At 41.2% G+C, this 16,590-nt stretch overlaps 7 non-coding genes and 1 pseudogene across 7 annotated transcripts; all 8 read right to left on the bottom strand.

Annotated features, from left to right (window-relative positions):
- Positions 1–136: 136 nt before the first annotated feature.
- Positions 137–218, bottom strand: TRNAS-GCU (transfer RNA serine (anticodon GCU)). Its single transcript has one exon. It is a non-coding gene; the product is annotated as a tRNA-Ser (tRNA).
- Positions 219–3,026: 2,808 nt separating this feature from the next.
- Positions 3,027–3,098, bottom strand: TRNAQ-UUG (transfer RNA glutamine (anticodon UUG)). Its single transcript has one exon. It is a non-coding gene; the product is annotated as a tRNA-Gln (tRNA).
- A 494-nt stretch (positions 3,099–3,592) lies between these two features.
- On the bottom strand, positions 3,593–3,664 carry TRNAQ-UUG (transfer RNA glutamine (anticodon UUG)). Its single transcript has one exon. It is a non-coding gene; the product is annotated as a tRNA-Gln (tRNA).
- A 1,078-nt stretch (positions 3,665–4,742) lies between these two features.
- TRNAS-UGA (transfer RNA serine (anticodon UGA)) lies at positions 4,743–4,824 on the bottom strand. Its single transcript has one exon. It is a non-coding gene; the product is annotated as a tRNA-Ser (tRNA).
- A 435-nt stretch (positions 4,825–5,259) lies between these two features.
- Positions 5,260–5,331, bottom strand: TRNAM-CAU (transfer RNA methionine (anticodon CAU)). The gene has a single exon. It is a non-coding gene; the product is annotated as a tRNA-Met (tRNA).
- Positions 5,332–5,742: 411 nt separating this feature from the next.
- On the bottom strand, positions 5,743–5,813 carry TRNAG-GCC (transfer RNA glycine (anticodon GCC)). Its single transcript has one exon. It is a non-coding gene; the product is annotated as a tRNA-Gly (tRNA).
- A 2,082-nt stretch (positions 5,814–7,895) lies between these two features.
- On the bottom strand, positions 7,896–8,909 carry LOC115865989 (histone PARylation factor 1 pseudogene; annotated as a pseudogene).
- Positions 8,910–11,259: 2,350 nt separating this feature from the next.
- Positions 11,260–11,331, bottom strand: TRNAW-CCA (transfer RNA tryptophan (anticodon CCA)). The gene has a single exon. It is a non-coding gene; the product is annotated as a tRNA-Trp (tRNA).
- Positions 11,332–16,590: the final 5,259 nt, after the last annotated feature.

The raw sequence follows: 16,590 nt of genomic DNA, 5'->3' as shown, positions 1-16,590 counted from the left end.
GCTAAAAGTAACGTTATTGGAAGTTACTCGTCACCTCAGTGCGTCTCTAACAGAGCATCTACCGACACGTTCTGGGGAAATACCTTCTTTACAAGGTACTAAAACCACAGTCCCACAGTAAAGCGGGGAAACCAAACGACGAGGATGGGATTCGAACCCACGCGTGCAGAGCACAATGGATTAGCAGTCCATCGCCTTAACCACTCGGCCACCTCGTCACCTGTGCGGGGGGTTTTGGTTGAAAATTGTATTTCTTTACTCAGCAGCGTTCTATTTGCCAAATTATATTATTATTTAGCTTTTTTTATTATTATTAATGAAGATAATGTCTTTTCTCCCTATAAATGGCCCTCTTGCTTTGATAAAGGAAGAAAAAATAAAGAAGGGACTGAGGTCCAGCCACTGAGGAAAATAGCATGAAGGATCCTCAAAAAATTAAAAATAGATCTACTGTATGATCCAGCAATCCCAGTTCTAGGTATTTATCCAAAAGAAATGAAAACAGGATACTAAAAAGATATCTGCACTCCCATGTTTATTGCAGCATTTTTCACAATAGCCAAGATATGGAAAGAAATTGTGTCTGTCAACAGATGAATAGATAAAGAAAATGTGGTTGTATATATACACAAAGGAATATTATTCAGCCATGAGAATGAAGGAAACCCCTGCCATTCACAACAACATGGACCTTGAGGGCATTATGCTAAAAGAGGTAAGTCATACAGAGAAAGACAAATACTATATGATGTCACTTATATGTGGAATCTAAAAATATGTTGCCTTACATGGTAAAAGTGATTTTGCAGATATGGTTAAATTGAGGATTTCGAGATGGAAGGTTATCCGGGATTATCTAAGTGAACCTAAAGGAGGATCATATTCATTAGTAGGAAACATGACTGCAGAAGCAAGAGGCGATACAAGGAAGAGGCCACTAGGTGAAAAAAAGCGAGGAAACATTCTTCCCTGAAGTCTCCAGAGGGAACACAGCCATGCTGACAACTTGACTTGTAATCTTTTGAACTTCAGAACTGTAAGAGAGTAAATCTGTGTTGTTTTAAGTCACTAAATTTGTGGTAATTTGCTACAGCAGCAATAGGAAGCTAAGACAGGTTCTAAGGCATTGATATGACTGGGGCTTAATAGGTGGAAGGAAGCTTGCAGGGCTTTTTCTGAAACAATTTTTAGAAACCAGAGGCATTCATGGGGGCTCTTGTTTTGCTGTCACAGAGCACTGAAGGATACATGTTCAAACTGTGGAGAGAGTCAACAGAAAGAATTTAGAGTCCCACTGACAGCTGGGACTGCTGTATTCAGAGACCAGAGGGTTAGCCATCACACCATGGGACCTTGGTATAACAAACCTTCAAGGTTAAGACTTGTATACTAATGCATCTGGTCTGTTGATCTTTAAAATGTTTCAGCATAGATTCAATCTAAGGAATATTAAGAGAGAGCCTCCTCCAAGGGCACAGTGGAGGCTCTCAGATGACTATGACAGCTAGGGTCTCACTCTATGGTTTGAATATTTTCAGGTCTGTGTTCAGAGTTCTGCAGCCTACAGAGCATTTGCCTGAGTTCCAGAGGAGAAAAAAGTCACAGGTGGGGCCTGTGACATATGAACTCTTAATCACCCAAGCACATAATTGACTTATAGGGATCTGATTGACTTTAGGCCGGCACCAGGCAAAGCAAAAAGCATCAAGAGGAGAGATTTTAGGGGGGAGGTGAGGGTGAGGGGGAGAGGGAAATTTTCAGTAGCCAGAGGAAAGAGCAAGGAGTTGGACGTTGATGGGAGAGAAGAAATGCAAGTTTAAGGGAGTGTCTATACATCAGAGTGTACTCCTGGTTAGGGAAAACGTGAGGGCACGGTCACCAAAACTGAGACAAGTCCACTGAGATTTGAAGTCCAGGCGCTAACCATTACATCATGAGGCCCTTGAAGTTAGGTCTCTACCAAAAGACTGATGTGTACTCCTAACAGGTCAGTTTATCTTCAAAATAAAGTAGGCAACACATAAGCTTGTGGAGTTTGAACAGAGCCTCCTCTCATGGGTACAACTCTAAGATGTACTCAACAAGGGTACTGCTGTGTAGTAGGAACTTTCTCAGGACAGTGTTAGTGTTTGGAAGCCGCTGGAGCACTTTAAGTAGGCTCCAGGAAAGGAGGGACCTGAGTTAGAGGGACTGTAAAACATGAACACCTAATCATTGGAACCAGGATTCTAATTTAGCAGAATCTGAGGAACTCTGGGCAAAAGGCAAAAAGGGCCATCAGGTGTAAGGGGAAGTAGGGCTAGAATTCCGGAGGAAGGTAATCAGAGACAATCTTCTCTTGGCCAGTGGTTCTATGTTGCTTTGGTTGTTGACTTGGAAGTAACTAACAGCGCCTACAGCTAGATATGTACATCTGGCTAACGATTTAGCAGAACCGATTTAGGAGAACCGTAGGGGGAAAATTGCTAAGATGTTGCTGAGGTCCCAGAGAGATTTGGACTCAAACTGCTGGATTCAGAGCCCAGAGTGCTAACCGTGGGGTCCTTACATGAGGAACTTTCTACTTGCTACTGCAATTTATATATATATATATATATATATATAATATATATATACAAATTATATATATTACATATAAATTATATATATTGTTATATATAATATATATTATATATGTTATATATTATTATATATAACATACATATTATATATAATTTATATATATAATTTATATAGATATATATTCCTACATTAGGCTGATACGTTTTGAGGAGGCTTCAGAGAAGAGAAGATTTGCGAGAGGGGCCTCTGAGACATGAAGTGTTAAGACCCTGAGCATGCAAATTACTTAGGATCTGACTGTCTTCAGGAACCCAGGCAAGAGTAGTTGTCGAGAGAGTGAATGGTGTTCCAAGGGGCTCCTCGGGAGAAGGAAGCCTGAGTGGGAAGGTTATGCCCAGAAACCAGTATACATTATCGACTTGAGGGAAACACGGAGGAAATAGGCTGGCGACCAAAACAAAAGTAGGTCCCACCGAGATTTGAACTCGGATCGCTGGATTCAAAGTCCAGAGTGCTGACCATTACACCATGGGACCACCACTTGCTGGGGGATTTATGAATATTTATTGAAGAGTCTGTCATTCCATTCAGGGTTTTATGGACTATCGTTTTCATTTAAAAAATATTCATAGAGAATCTGCTGTATGCCAATCAGCAGAAGCTCCAAGTGAAACGCGACGACCAGGGTTCAGGGTTCACAGGCACTACGAACTTCTCAGGACCCCGTTCGTGTTAGAAACTGATGGAACTTGAACCCAGGACTGAGATCAGGGGTGGAAAACGTGAATAGTTACCCAGGGGGTAATCTAAATGACGAGGATCGGAGGAGATTCTGTGGCCTAGAGAAGGAGGAGGAGCAAGAGAGGACAAGTGTGGAATCCCAGAGGCAAGGGTAAGGAAAGCTGTTTTGCAGGACAGTGTCTCCTTGCTGACGGGGATGGGGTATCTTGCGCAAGTGCTTAGGTGTCTAGCCTCCTCGAGGTGCCACGGTGATTTAAGAGACGAGGAGGGAAGACACTAAAAGACTAACAGGTCCCACCGAGATTTGAACTCGGATCGCTGGATTCAAAGTCCAGAGTGCTAACCATTACACCATGGGGCCTCTGCCATTTTCTCGCCCCACGCTTTTAGGAACGTGTCTGCTGTGCGTCGTATGCGCTTCATTGGAAAGATTTGTCTTAGATGAGCGAAAGCCTCACCTTCATTGCTCCGCAATGCGAAAAGCCTAGCAGAGCTCACTCTGCTTGGAATTTTTTCTCAGGGCCCCCGGAGGGTTTGAGTACCGGCGTTCCTTGCAAAATCAAAACTGTGCCTTTACTGAATTTCTAACCTGGGCCATGAACGTTTGTCTACATATGGTGTCAACACTTAAAAATCCCTTAGGACATGTGTGAATATAGAAAACGCAAGAAGAAAAAACAAGTTCAAGATAAGATAGGAAATTACTGGTAATTTCGGGAATAAGAAAAACCTTTTTCCTTTTTGAGTATTTTTACATCCTTCTTTTTGCTTATCCGCATTTCCTAATGGATCGACTGCAAGTTTAATACAAGATGAATTTTTGTTATATTTACTCTTATTTATGTTGCATATACTGTATGTTTATGTATTAGAGTTTTAGCGAGCAAAACAGTTTTGTTGTTGTTGTTGTTGTTTTGAAATTAAGCCCGAATCAGAAAACAGTTTTGAAAATTCTGTAACTGGTACTTCCTCCCTACAGTCTGGCCTCCTAAGTGGAATGATAAGAGGGCTCCAGAAGGAGGAAATATTGGAAATTTCTGTTTGAGATACTGATTCCCAAACATAAAAATACTCACGAGTGGAATAGTGATGCACTGGATATACCCAAATTCTTGGAAGAACATCGAAAAAATAGAGGCAGGCGACGTTCGGAAGTCAGACCTGAGCTGAATTTCAGATAGGGAGATAGCAATGCAAAATGAACTAAAGCCTGAGCATTTTTTCAGCATATTTATGATGGTCTCAGAAATCCCTAGCGTTTACCAAAGTAATTTTCAAAGATTTTCTCTACATACAGTTATACTAAAGGACTAGAACTACCTGCTTCCAGTTTTATGGAGAAAGATAATAATAATCAGTAAAACAGTATATTCCGTGTTGTTTCACCGTTTCTGTAGCTGGTACAGCAAGTATTTCGACCTGGAGGGAAAACAAAACTCCGTAGCCGGCAGGATTCGAACCTGCGCGGGGAGACCCCAATGGATTTCAAGTCCATCGCCTTAACCACTCGGCCACGACTACATAACTGACTAAATTGTCTACATATATTCCCATGAGGAATAATATCTTTCCTCTTACAAACGTTCTTTAATTTCGACAACAGTTCTGGAATGCCTGTCATAATGGTAAAAAGCTCAGCAGATTGAGATGTTGGTTACAGACGTAATTACAAATTGTAACACTTGTCTGACTTACAAGATACCAAAGACTTTACCAAGGTCACATTCCAATCCCTAAGAGGTGTAGTGGTCTCCAAATCTGAGAGATCAAGTTACCAGACATAATGAATACGATTTATCTCTGTCAAAAACGGGAAATATGTATTTTTAACAAACCACTTTGGGGATTCTTACACATCCCGAACTGTCCCACAAGCTCCAGCTGATGGTCTCTTGTAATCTTTATTCAATCCCTTTCTTTCTAAAATCAAGTTTCAATCAAGAAAATCGCCGATGCTAGCAGAGGATGGTTTCGATCCATCGACCTCTGGGTTATGGGCCCAGCACGCTTCCGCTGCGCCACTCTGCTAACGTACAACCACGCGTTTTTCAATTCATATTTCAAGGGGATAAATTTTGGCACTTTCTTGGCTCTCAGAGATTGTGAATATCTTCCTATGGCTGTAAGAGTAGGAATACTATATTTATGTCCACACGTGGCTACACTCCACCTCCAAATACTACTGACTTAGAATTCACCTTCGAAAGACTTCTATCAATTGAGGTAGCAGTTTCCTTGAGCTCGGACAAGATGACTTTCCAGGTTATTGGAAAACCAAATGCACGCCAACGGGTACAATTTATAAAGGTGAAATTATACAAGGAGGATTAACTTTTGCTTCTCTCAGCCACACTCGGATACCAGAAGCGTAATTATCTTAAAATGTTTGTTGTTTTTCAGTGAAAATATTTTACTCCGCAGCCGGGGGAAAAGGAGAGTTGCATTGGCCGGGAATCGAACCCGGGCCTCCCGCGTGGCAGGCGAGAATTCTACCACTGAACCACCAATGCCCTATCTGTTCACGGTTTTTTACTTGGCTTCATATAGTTATAATTATATTGTCCCTAAATCGTTAGTAAAAGAGTGAAGATGTATGTTCTTTTCCCTAGGATTTTCTTAAATCCAGTTAAATAAAAGATGATATCTAAATTTTCTAGGAAAACCTGTGAACTAGAAGGAAGCTGAAACTGCTGATATGTGACTCTTGGAGGCTTTTGAAAATGAAAAACACCTATAAATACCCGACATATAAAAATATCTTTCTCCATCCCTCCCTCAATTTATATCTTTAATGAAAACACTTTCTGAAAATCTCTCATTTAGGATGCAAGCAAGTTCGGTTAATTACTAGGCCAAAGTGCTCAATTCAAGTTTGAAACACCAAGTTACTTCATTTTGGAAAAAAGACCTTCTATTGTCCTTCTGTTTATGAAGACACAAGTTTGGCACGGAGGGTATTATTGTCAACGGAAGCAGGATAACAAAGAAAATAATAAAGGAAAAATATAATTCTCCCAATTCCTTCTCCTTACTTGCCTCTGGAGAGGATGACCACCAGTTGCCGAGGTCGCTGTGGCCCTTTGGAACAAAAAGCCAAAAGGGGCCTGGAAATAAATAAGAGTTATCATCTCTGTTTTTCAGGACTTTTCAGTTCGTTTGGAGAAAAAACCAACAAGAGAAAACCACTGACGATCAATGAAAATAATCTACTGAAATGAGTCTTGAGTTTGGGCTTTAGGAAAGTAATGGACTCTGATAGCCTGGATTATAAAGCATGTGAAAGCCAGGAGGTTTTTCACTCTAGTTTCTATCTCTTCACCTCTTCTTCAGAATAAAGAAGTTGTAGTATTTATTTGGCAGCTGTGATTAGGATGCTTTGAAGGGAAAGAATTGCAGAAAGACTTTTAGCAAATTACGAGGTTATTAATGTTGCTCTTAAAGGAAGAATTTGGGCCATAAATTAGGTTTCAACAAATCCTAGCAACAGAATAATACATAACTGAACAGTATGAGAGATATAACTAAACTTGGTCAAGTTACCTAATTTGTTTGTTTACTCATACATAAATAGGCCTAGCAGTAGTTGATTTACATTCCTCTAAGGACTGTAAAGGTATTGTAAATTTAAATGATGCCTATGAAAGCCTTGAAAAATAGTATAAAACCACCAGATAAATATTAGCTACTGATTTTTTATTTCATGGAACTTTTTAATGAACCACTGAAAGTCAGAAGTTGTATCTTCTATTATAAACAGAAATCTTCAGTATAATGATCATAGATGGTGCTCATGTTAGTTGTACTGAATTGGTTGCATAGTGTAGGCTCTTCTAAAACAAATATCTAAAGTATGTTCTTTGTGTATGATATAAAAATAATCTTTGCAATGTTCACTCTATTTCCTCAGATTTTATTTACCATTTCTCAAATGCTACCGCCTCAAAAATGTCACCAGAAACCGAAAGAACAAAGCTAAGTTTATTGGACAAGAGAGAACACTATCTCAGAAGTCTTAATAGTGTCTCAGAGGGGAGAGGAAAAAGTTTAGCTATTCAGTGAGATTTTCAAAATCTGGATTTTTTGGTGAGTCAAAGTAGTAAGGACTGGATAAGGATCATGGTATATTTTAGGATTGGTAGACACAGTTAGGAGGTGATTTTGAGGTAGAATGTTGTATTTATTATCTATTGCTGTATAACACATTGCCCTAAAACTTAGTGGCTTAAAACAACAAAAATCTACTATCTCATATTTTCTGTGGGTCTTAAATTCAGGAGTGGCTTACCCAGGTAGGGTGTCTCTTACAAGGTTACAAACAAGATGTTGACAGAAGTTGCAGACATCTGCTTACTTGGGGCTAGAGAATTTTCTCCTCCCCCTCCCCTCCCCCTCCCCCTCCCCCTCCCCCTCCCCCTCCCCTCCCCCTCCCCCTCCTCCTCCTCCTCCTCCTTCTCCTTCTCCTTCTCCTTCTCCTCCTCCTCCTCCTCCTCCTCCTTCTCCTTCTCCTTCCCCTTCCTCTTCCTCTTCCTCTTCCTCTTCTTCAATGTGTCCATCAATTTACTCCTCTGTATTCCTTAAAAACAAAATAAATATCACAAATTTAATACCAATGCTTTAAGTTGGTCTATATTTTCTTTACTTCTATTTGCCAGATGATCTTCAATGATTTCTGGGAAGAGATTCCTCTTCAACAGATTACATACAGGAGGGAAAAGCTGGCCAGCAACTTTATGAAAATAGTGTGAACTCTAGCAAAAGAGGTCCATTCCCAACTCAAGCCCCATGCCATAATCACATTCATCATTAGCAAAATGCACAGAAGTCATCACTTCCTGAATGGGGGCAAAAAATTTTTCTCTCTCTTCATCACTTGCTGCCTCGACAGTTGTCTTGCAAATTCTCTTGAGGTTGGCATCTGTTTCAGGGAGCTCTCTGTACCCAACATCATTTTTATTTACTGGGTCAATCAAGCCAGCACCAGGAATGGTCTTTGTCACAACTTTCTTATCTCCCTGGTTTCTTATCTCTCTGGCTGCTTCTGTGAGCTTTTCATCTGTGTTTTTCAAGACACTAGTTTTCTTTTTATCTGTTACTTCTTTAAGCCTTTTCATCAAAAATAATTGACTGCAACAAACACTTTATCTTCATTTTGAACAATTATGTAATTTTTCTTTGCTTCATTTGTGCCCACATATACAGGAGGTTCATCAGAATTCTTGAATTACCTCCTGTGGGACTGAGTTTTATTATCTCCAATAAATGGTGTGGTACTCAGGAGTATTATAGTACTATTCCCACTTACGGTTAAAATTCAGCCTTGCTGATTTTTTCTTCATTTTATGTTTTTTAGCAAGGACATCATAAGGACCCAGTAATTGAATACAAGGCTTGCAGACAGTGAAGCAGCTGGTTTTTCAGGACCAAGTTCTTCATAGAACTTCCAGAAGTGATAGCAATCATGAAGCAGAGAAAGCGTATAATGCTTTTCTAGTTCTTTTTAAAGATCACCAGAGATATAAGCTTTATTTACTCATCTTCACACCAACTGCTTTTTCACACTGTTGCCCCTCCCCAACCTGCCTGTGCTTCCTGCTGCTGCCAACCATTCTGGAGAATTCTCTGCTAAACTCAGTCACTTGGCTATTGAATTGAAACTTCAGTTCTTCACCACATGGGCCTCTCCATGGGAGTATCCTCCTGACAGGGCAGCTGGCTTCCATCAGATCAAGTGGTCCAAGACAGAAACTTGAAGAAGCTGCAACCTCTTAGTACTTAGTATGACAATGCCAACCTCCACATTATTCTATTCACTCAAAGCAAGTCACCAAGTCCAGTCCACACACAAGCGAGGAAAATTAGTCGCCATGTCTTGAAGGAGTGAACATGTTTGAAAGCAAAGCAAGGGCTGAAAGAGTACTGCAGGTAGTCTGGTAAACTGTCATCTGATCCCTTCTATTAAGAAGCTGATGGATCTTTCAAGAGATTCCTGGAATAAACAACAGAGTTCTTGGAATAAACAAAGTTAGGTGCAATTTTTATCTTCTGAGCAAGAGTCCCCTTCTACTGGGTGTTAAAACCTACTTCCTAGTATTCTGAATTTTTTAATGAAGGTTTGGTTTGACATTTTATGGAAATGATATGTTGGCTTCTACATCGAAACAGATGAGAATATAACATGCCCTTATCAAATAAATATTGGAGTCAATAAATATGGTTATAATATATAAATATGTCAGATACTCTAACTAGATGATATGCTGGGGATTGAGGTGGAGAATGAGACTCAAATGCTTGGCTCAAGATAAATCTAGTGAAAAGAGAAGAGCATATAGAAAATCTAAAATTGGGAAATCCATGTGTGAGACAGAGTAAAAATGTCATTTAGGAAAATCAGTCATCCAGACCTGATTACTACCTTGTGACCACCTGTTATAAGGTGTGGCCCTCAGATTTACTGGTAGAGCAAACTCAGTGAAATTACCACCTGAAGGGAATTAGGCCCTAGAAACTGATTCTCACTAGTAAGACTCACAGGATCCTGATGTTACAAATCAGAATACAATTTATTAATATAGAAGGGAGTTTATAACTTTTCAAGACTGAAATACTCATAGCCACAGTTCAGATCGCCTTGATCCTGGCCCTGAGGCTCTCCAGAGGCCAACTTAGCAATAAGAAGGAGGGCTTATGACATACCATTGACAAGGACTGCCTCTTTGACCAAACTTTACTCAGGCTCCTCTGAGCCCTCCTCTCTGCTAGGCCTTAACCTTGGCCTACTGAGTCCAATTTTAGCAAGAATCCTGCTAAGCCAGTTTATTGAGAATCCCTCTACCCTTGATAACTAATCAAGCTCCTGTTTGTAATTTTCCATCCTCTGACCCCCCTCACCCTGCCCACTTGCTATAAATCCCCAGCTATCCTGCTATTATTCAGAGCTGAGTTCAGTTGTGTACTGGAGTCTCTTACTATCCTAGCTTGAATACAAATCTGTCAGATCCTTTTTAACAAGTGTTCAGTGCAATTTCTCTTTAACACTATCAGAGGAAAAGAAAGTGAGGCCCTGCCCTGGGACGGAGCAACACCATTTGAGGAACTGAAAGAAGACCTCTGTGACAGGGTTAATCAGAACGGTTGCTTATTATTTTGTTTTAAGCTGGGGAATGTCAGGATAAGATTTGCATTTTTTAAAAAAAGCATAATAAGGACACTGATCAAACTGAGAAAGAGGAGGTCTGGGAAGAAGACTAAAGAGGTTCATGTCAATACCCGGGCAAGACGTATGATGGAAGGAAGGAGGCCATGTGGTAACAAAGAGAAGAGGATACATGGGATATAACATTTTAGGAGGTAAAACTCCCAACTCCCTGATCGGATTGGGAAAAGGAGGGGCGGGGTGGGGGGAGGAGGAGGGAGGGGGAGGGAGGAGGAGGAGGAGGAGGAGAAGAAGAAGTGTCCAGGATGGTTCCAGGTTCCAGGCTCAGCGGGGTAGTGGCGGGCAATGAATCTGAGAAAAACGCACGACTTCTTGTAGGCAGATAGGCAAAGGAACAGTCAGGAGGCAAAAGAGCGCCGAGGGTGAGCCTGGGAAAACGCCAACATTTTAGGGCCTTAGTGGTCCTCAGCAGTTAAAGACGCGGAAAGAAACAATCATAGAAGATAGGGAAACCAGAAGACTATGCATTCTCTGGTGCCAAAAAGGAGAGTGTTTAAATTAAATCTCTCGGTTAAAGGAAGTTGCCCATTAGGGGAATTCGTCCTCGTTCTAGAATTCCAATGGCAAATTAAGGGCAAACGTATGCCACTGAAACTCTGTTAGAGCAGCTACTCTGTCTTCTTTATCTCATCTTGGGCTTAGAAGCCTTAACTGGTCTCAAGGCCGACTACACATGCCCAAGAGGAAAGAAGCCGCATGCTCTTCATTTCTCCGCCTACCCAAAAGACAACCCAAGATCCTGACCCCGACGTGATTTGAACACGCAACCTTCTGATCTGGAGTCAGATGCGCTACCGTTGCGCCACGAGGTCACAGAAATAAGTAGCCTTTCTCCTACATTAGAATTTAAAAAATACTTTCTCCTCGCCCCAGGCTCTAAAGGTTTATTCCTTTTTATTGGTCGATTTGATCATTTTTCTCGCCACTATTCATAGCTTCGCTAATGCTTGGTGGAAAAAGATAAGGGATTAACCAGATTAAATATTAATCCAAAAAGCCCAAGTGCTCCATGTAGGGGAAACTCAGTGGTTTCTCGCGTTCGATCTTTCCACTTGTCGGAATTTTCCTGTTTTGAGAAAAACTGTGTACGTACTGAGTTTAGATCCGCAATGAAACAGGAGTAAGAATTGCCACGATGTTCGAACTACCACTTTTCCTATAAATTCACTAGACTTCTCCTCTTCTGAAAAAGACTACTAGCCTTGCCCTGCCCTGCGGTGTCAGGCCTCGCCCCCCACTCCCCCTCCCCTCTTTTCTCAGCGCTCGCCTGACCTCATTCTCAACCTGGTGAAAAGCTGCTTTATCCTCAAAGCCTAGCGTAGATGGCATGTCTTCCCGAAACCCTCACTTCTCAGTGGGATTTCGTGGGCCTTCGGGTCTCTACAGTGTACACGTGCCATTCATTTCACAACAACTCGAAGCAAATTGCTAATATTCACTGAGTTCTTGCCATTTTCTGCCAGCCCTGTGCTCATAGATCTTCCTCCAGCCAGTGATTCTTAAAACGTGCATCCGTCGGGAACTTGTTAGCAATACAAGTCCTCGGCCAAACCCCAGGCCTACAGAATCGGAAACTCTGGAGGCAGACCCCAGCACTCTGTGTTTTAACAAGTCCTCCCTGATTGTGATGCAGGGAAAAGTTTGAGAATACTGCCCCAGCCTAGCCACCCGAAACTTTGCTCACTCCAAAAAAAAAAAAAAGATTAACTTTCAGTCTTCTTCCAGGATGGTGGAGGGGCAATGTGGTATTAGTTTGCTGCCCTAGCAAAGGACCCCAGATTGAGTGGCTTAAGCAACAAGTTTATTTTCTCACAGTTCTGGAGGCTAGAAGTCCGAGAACAACCCTGTCAACAGGTTTGTAGATGGCGGTCTTCTCCCTGCATCTTCACGTGGTCTTTCCTCTGTGTGTCTGTGTCCTGTTCTTTTTTTGATAAGGACACCAGTCATAGTATCAGGGTCCACCCATATGACCTCATTTTACTTTAATTACCTTTTTAAAAGCCCTATCTCCAAACAAAGTCACACTCTGAGGTACTGGGAGTTAGAACTTCGACATATTTGGGGTAGCGGGGGGAGACACGAGGACACAATTCAGCTCCTAACGGGCAGTTCCCAGGTGAAGCTACTGCTGACAGTTCCTGAGCCTGGCATGGAGTGTGAGGATGGAGGTTCTGTGGTGTAAATCTCATAGCCTCTTCGCTTTTCCTACACGACCTCTTTAGGATTCAGCTTTCTCGGGTCTGACAAGTCAGCTATCACACTTCAATCGGCTCTCCAGATTACATAATTTTGTTGCTATTATCTCCTCTCCCGAACTTTTGGTTCAATTTGAATTTATGTTTTAGAGTTGTTTTGAGTGGGATTTCTGGAGTGCACAGAAGTGAATTCTTGCCTTTCATCCACAATCTTTACCTGAAAGCACCGCAAAGCAGCGGTGGTTCCCTGAGTATATAAAGCAATCCGGCTCTATCTTTTCCTCTCCTTCAGCTCTCAGCTCAAGCGCTCCTTCCCTGCTGTGGCCTTTCTCCCTGATTTCCATCAAAAGGTAAACTGAGGAACTGAAAGAAGATAAAGCACTAATAAAGCACTCTATTATTTGTTATTATTAGTTACAACTTCTTGGTAGTTACGTCGGTTGTAACTTTGCCGTACTTTTGACCGTTAGGTTCAATTTGTTTCCCCAGCTAGACTGTAAGATTTTTGAGGCGTTGGAAATGCTTTCGTTTGCGATAGTAATTTCAGTGTTACAATTATAGTTGAGATTATTTTCTTTGAACAAATTACCCAGAGCACTATTACTGTGGCAAGACCACGTGGCCTAATGGATAAGGCGTCTGACTTCGGATCGGAAAATTGAGGGTTCGAATCCCTTCGTGGTTGCTATGGGGTTAACCTATTGCTACTCAGAAACTACCTGAGGACATGCATGGTGGTCATTCTAAATAAAACAATTTTCTTAGTTTTTCTTAGTTAAAGCCGGTAATCAGAAATCTCCTGCATGGTTATAATTCTTAATAAAACAATTTTCTCAGTTATACCTGAGGACATGCGTGGTGATCATTCTTAATAACACAATTTTCTTAAAGTCGGTAATCAGAAATCTTGATAGTTTTATACTCCATGTACCTCCGCTCCACACCCTTTCCTTTGTTTTTGTTTCTTTTTACCCGTCCAGTGTCTGCTTATCTCTGTCTCCACAGTATCCACCAAACAGTCGGTTCTCGGTTCTCCCGGTCTGCTCTCAGCAAAATTTGGTCTGCGGACCAGTGGCAACATCCGGGAGCTTCTTAGAAATGCAAGGTTTCCCAGCCAGTCCCAGTTCCGTCTCAGCACTACGCCTGAACTACAAAATTAGAATTTGGGGAGGGGGGCTCAGGAATCTGTGTTTTAACCAACTACCCAAAACTGAGTTCTATACACACTCGAGTGTGAAAACCATTCTGGACCTTATAGCTGCATAACGTCTCTCAGGTTCTTCCAGCCCACTCGACGATGGTGCAAATACCTCAGACACAGCCTTTCATGATTTAGCGCGAACTACCTGCGTTCTTTTTTTTCCTTTTCTTTTTTCTTTTTTTTTTTTTTCTTTTTTTTTTTTTTTTGCAGGTGCAGTTTGCTTCCTCGGAGATGGGGTTGATTTAGTTATCTTCACAACGAGATTTCTCCATTGGACACTTAGTCCATCAGCTTACTTTATTTTTTGAATGTACATATTTTTTGTTGTTGAGATATAGTTGATTTACAATATTATATTAGTTTCAGGTGTACAACATAGTGATTAAAAAATTTTATAGGTTATACTCCATTTAAAGTATAAAATATTGACTATGTTACCTGTGCTGTACAACATATCTTTGTAGCTTATTTGCTTTATACATAGAAGTTTGTACTACCTGCGTTCTAAGACTGTTACAACAGGGGAAATGTGAAGCTGCCATAGAACCCCGAGGGAAGTCCGGGCTGCAGGGAAAGGCAAGAAAAACGTCAACAAATTTGCCAAACTGCCTTCTAACAAATGCAGCAAAATGGTAGAAGGTTCACCATCTGTAATCCTTAGAGAAATAATAGACCCAGGAAAAGAGCATTAATGATCTTAAAACCCTTAGGAATAGGTTATTGGGAAACAATATGTGTGTAGTCAAGTATCACCCCAAGATTATTTGCTAGTTGCAAAGAGAAAAAGAAAGAGCCCTGGGGGCACTACTTTAGCTTCACCATTAGTGGGGTGTCCTGACAAGTGCCTCCTGATGTGAAGTACTTTATAAAGTGCACAGTGTCAAGCCCACAATTTTTAATCTAATGTAAGCCATCAAAGGGTTCTAACCAATCATTTAGACTTAACTTCTAGTTTAGAGGAATAAACTAAAAGTTGCCATGAGGAGTCAGTGAGACAAATTCAGAATGTGGGACGTTCTGGAAGAGGCTTGGACTTTTTAAAAAGTCAATGTCAAAACAATAACAACATCAACAGAAAGCTGGAAGCCTGTTCTAAACTAAAGGGAACTAAGGAAACATTACAACCCAAAACAGTGAATGAACTTTGGTGGGATCCGGGTAAGAGAAACTGGCTCCAAAAGACATATTAAAGAAATTGAAATAAGGACAGGGTATGAGATGTTTTTATAAAGAATTGCTAGATTTTTTTATTTATGATAATGGTATTGTGGTTATATGAGACATGTTTAGATGATACATGTTTATGTGTATAGGGTATGATGTCTTCAAATGAATTTCGTATGATTCAACAGAAAAAGGCAGATAAGACTAAGAGGGCAAAATGTTAACAATTATTGAATCTGGGTGGTGGCTATACACAGAATTCCCTATTCTTTCAATTTTTTTAAATGTTTGAAAATTTTTATAATAAAAGTTTAATTTTTAAAAAAAAAGCTTGACAGAAGCTGTCCTGTTTAAAGAAAAGCTCGGCTCCTAGGAGACAAAACAGAGGATCAGCAGCAAGAAACCAGCACCCTGTGAGGAAGGGCAGATCCTTTATGCTTCAGGAGTCCAGGCTCCCTTGACAGAGTGGCCAGAAAGAGAGCTGAGAAGGTTAGATAGATGCCCGTGACGAGGGCCTCCTATGCCATCTGTGATCTTCCCCGCCGGCTACAGAGTAATTTTAAAGACTTTAAAGGAGGGAAGGGACCCAATCTGATTTACGTTCTCAGATGAACACAGCAGTTAGTGTTGACATAGCCCTACCTACGTAATGTGCCCTAAACTACGTCTCTCGTGTTATCTCTCGTTGCTGCCCCTCTCTGTACGCCTCCAAAAAGCAACGTTCCAGCCAGACAGCACTTTCTTCCATTCTCCCCTTTTCTGTGAGGTTTAAGTCTAGACCACCGCTTCCCTCTCCAATCTGGCTCACTCCCACACATCCTTCAGATCTGAGTTTAAATATGATTCATTCCACATATATTTACTGAGTGTCCATTTGCCCATTCAAAAGTAATAAAGGTATAACAGGAATATTTCTTTGTGAAACTTGGAGTCTAATGAGTGACTCTCTCCAGGCAGCCACCTAAGACATTCATGACTGGGATCTTCACTCTTCCTGTGGGCTACTACGGCACAGTGGACCTCTCACTTGTCATACTCAATGGTAAGTGTTTACTTCTGTAATTGTTTATTCTAGAAATCCCTCAGAAGAGTGGCCACACTTTTCTTGCTCTCCACTGAGTGAGCAGCACCTAGCCAAGTGTCTGGCATGAGATTGTGCCCAGAATAAAAATTTTGAAACAATGAAGAAATGAATGAATCTGTTCAGGGACAAGGGACCGGAGGCCAAAAGACTTCCAAGAAGTCGTTGCAGTAACTCCTATGAGAAACTGTTAGAACCCTATCTAAGAAAGTGGGTCTGACGGTTGATCTGAGAAAAAATTAGGAGGTTGAACCAGAGACCTGGTAACCTGTGGGCTGTGGAGAGAAAATCAGAGAGAGGACGGATAAGGGGAATTCTGAGTCTTTGGGTTTGGTACCTGGGTGCTCCTGTCAAAAATTTGGGTTGTTGGAGGAGTTTCAAGTTTTGGGGGAAAGGATAGAGCATTCGTTTGGGGATGTATTGCTTTTGA

The sequence above is a fragment of the Globicephala melas genome, chromosome 11 (assembly GCF_963455315.2).
Source record: "Globicephala melas chromosome 11, mGloMel1.2, whole genome shotgun sequence".
Classification (NCBI taxonomy): Eukaryota; Metazoa; Chordata; class Mammalia; order Artiodactyla; family Delphinidae; genus Globicephala; species Globicephala melas.
The sequence above is the reverse complement of the archived record's forward strand: the minus strand, read 5'-3'. Positions and strand labels throughout refer to the sequence as shown.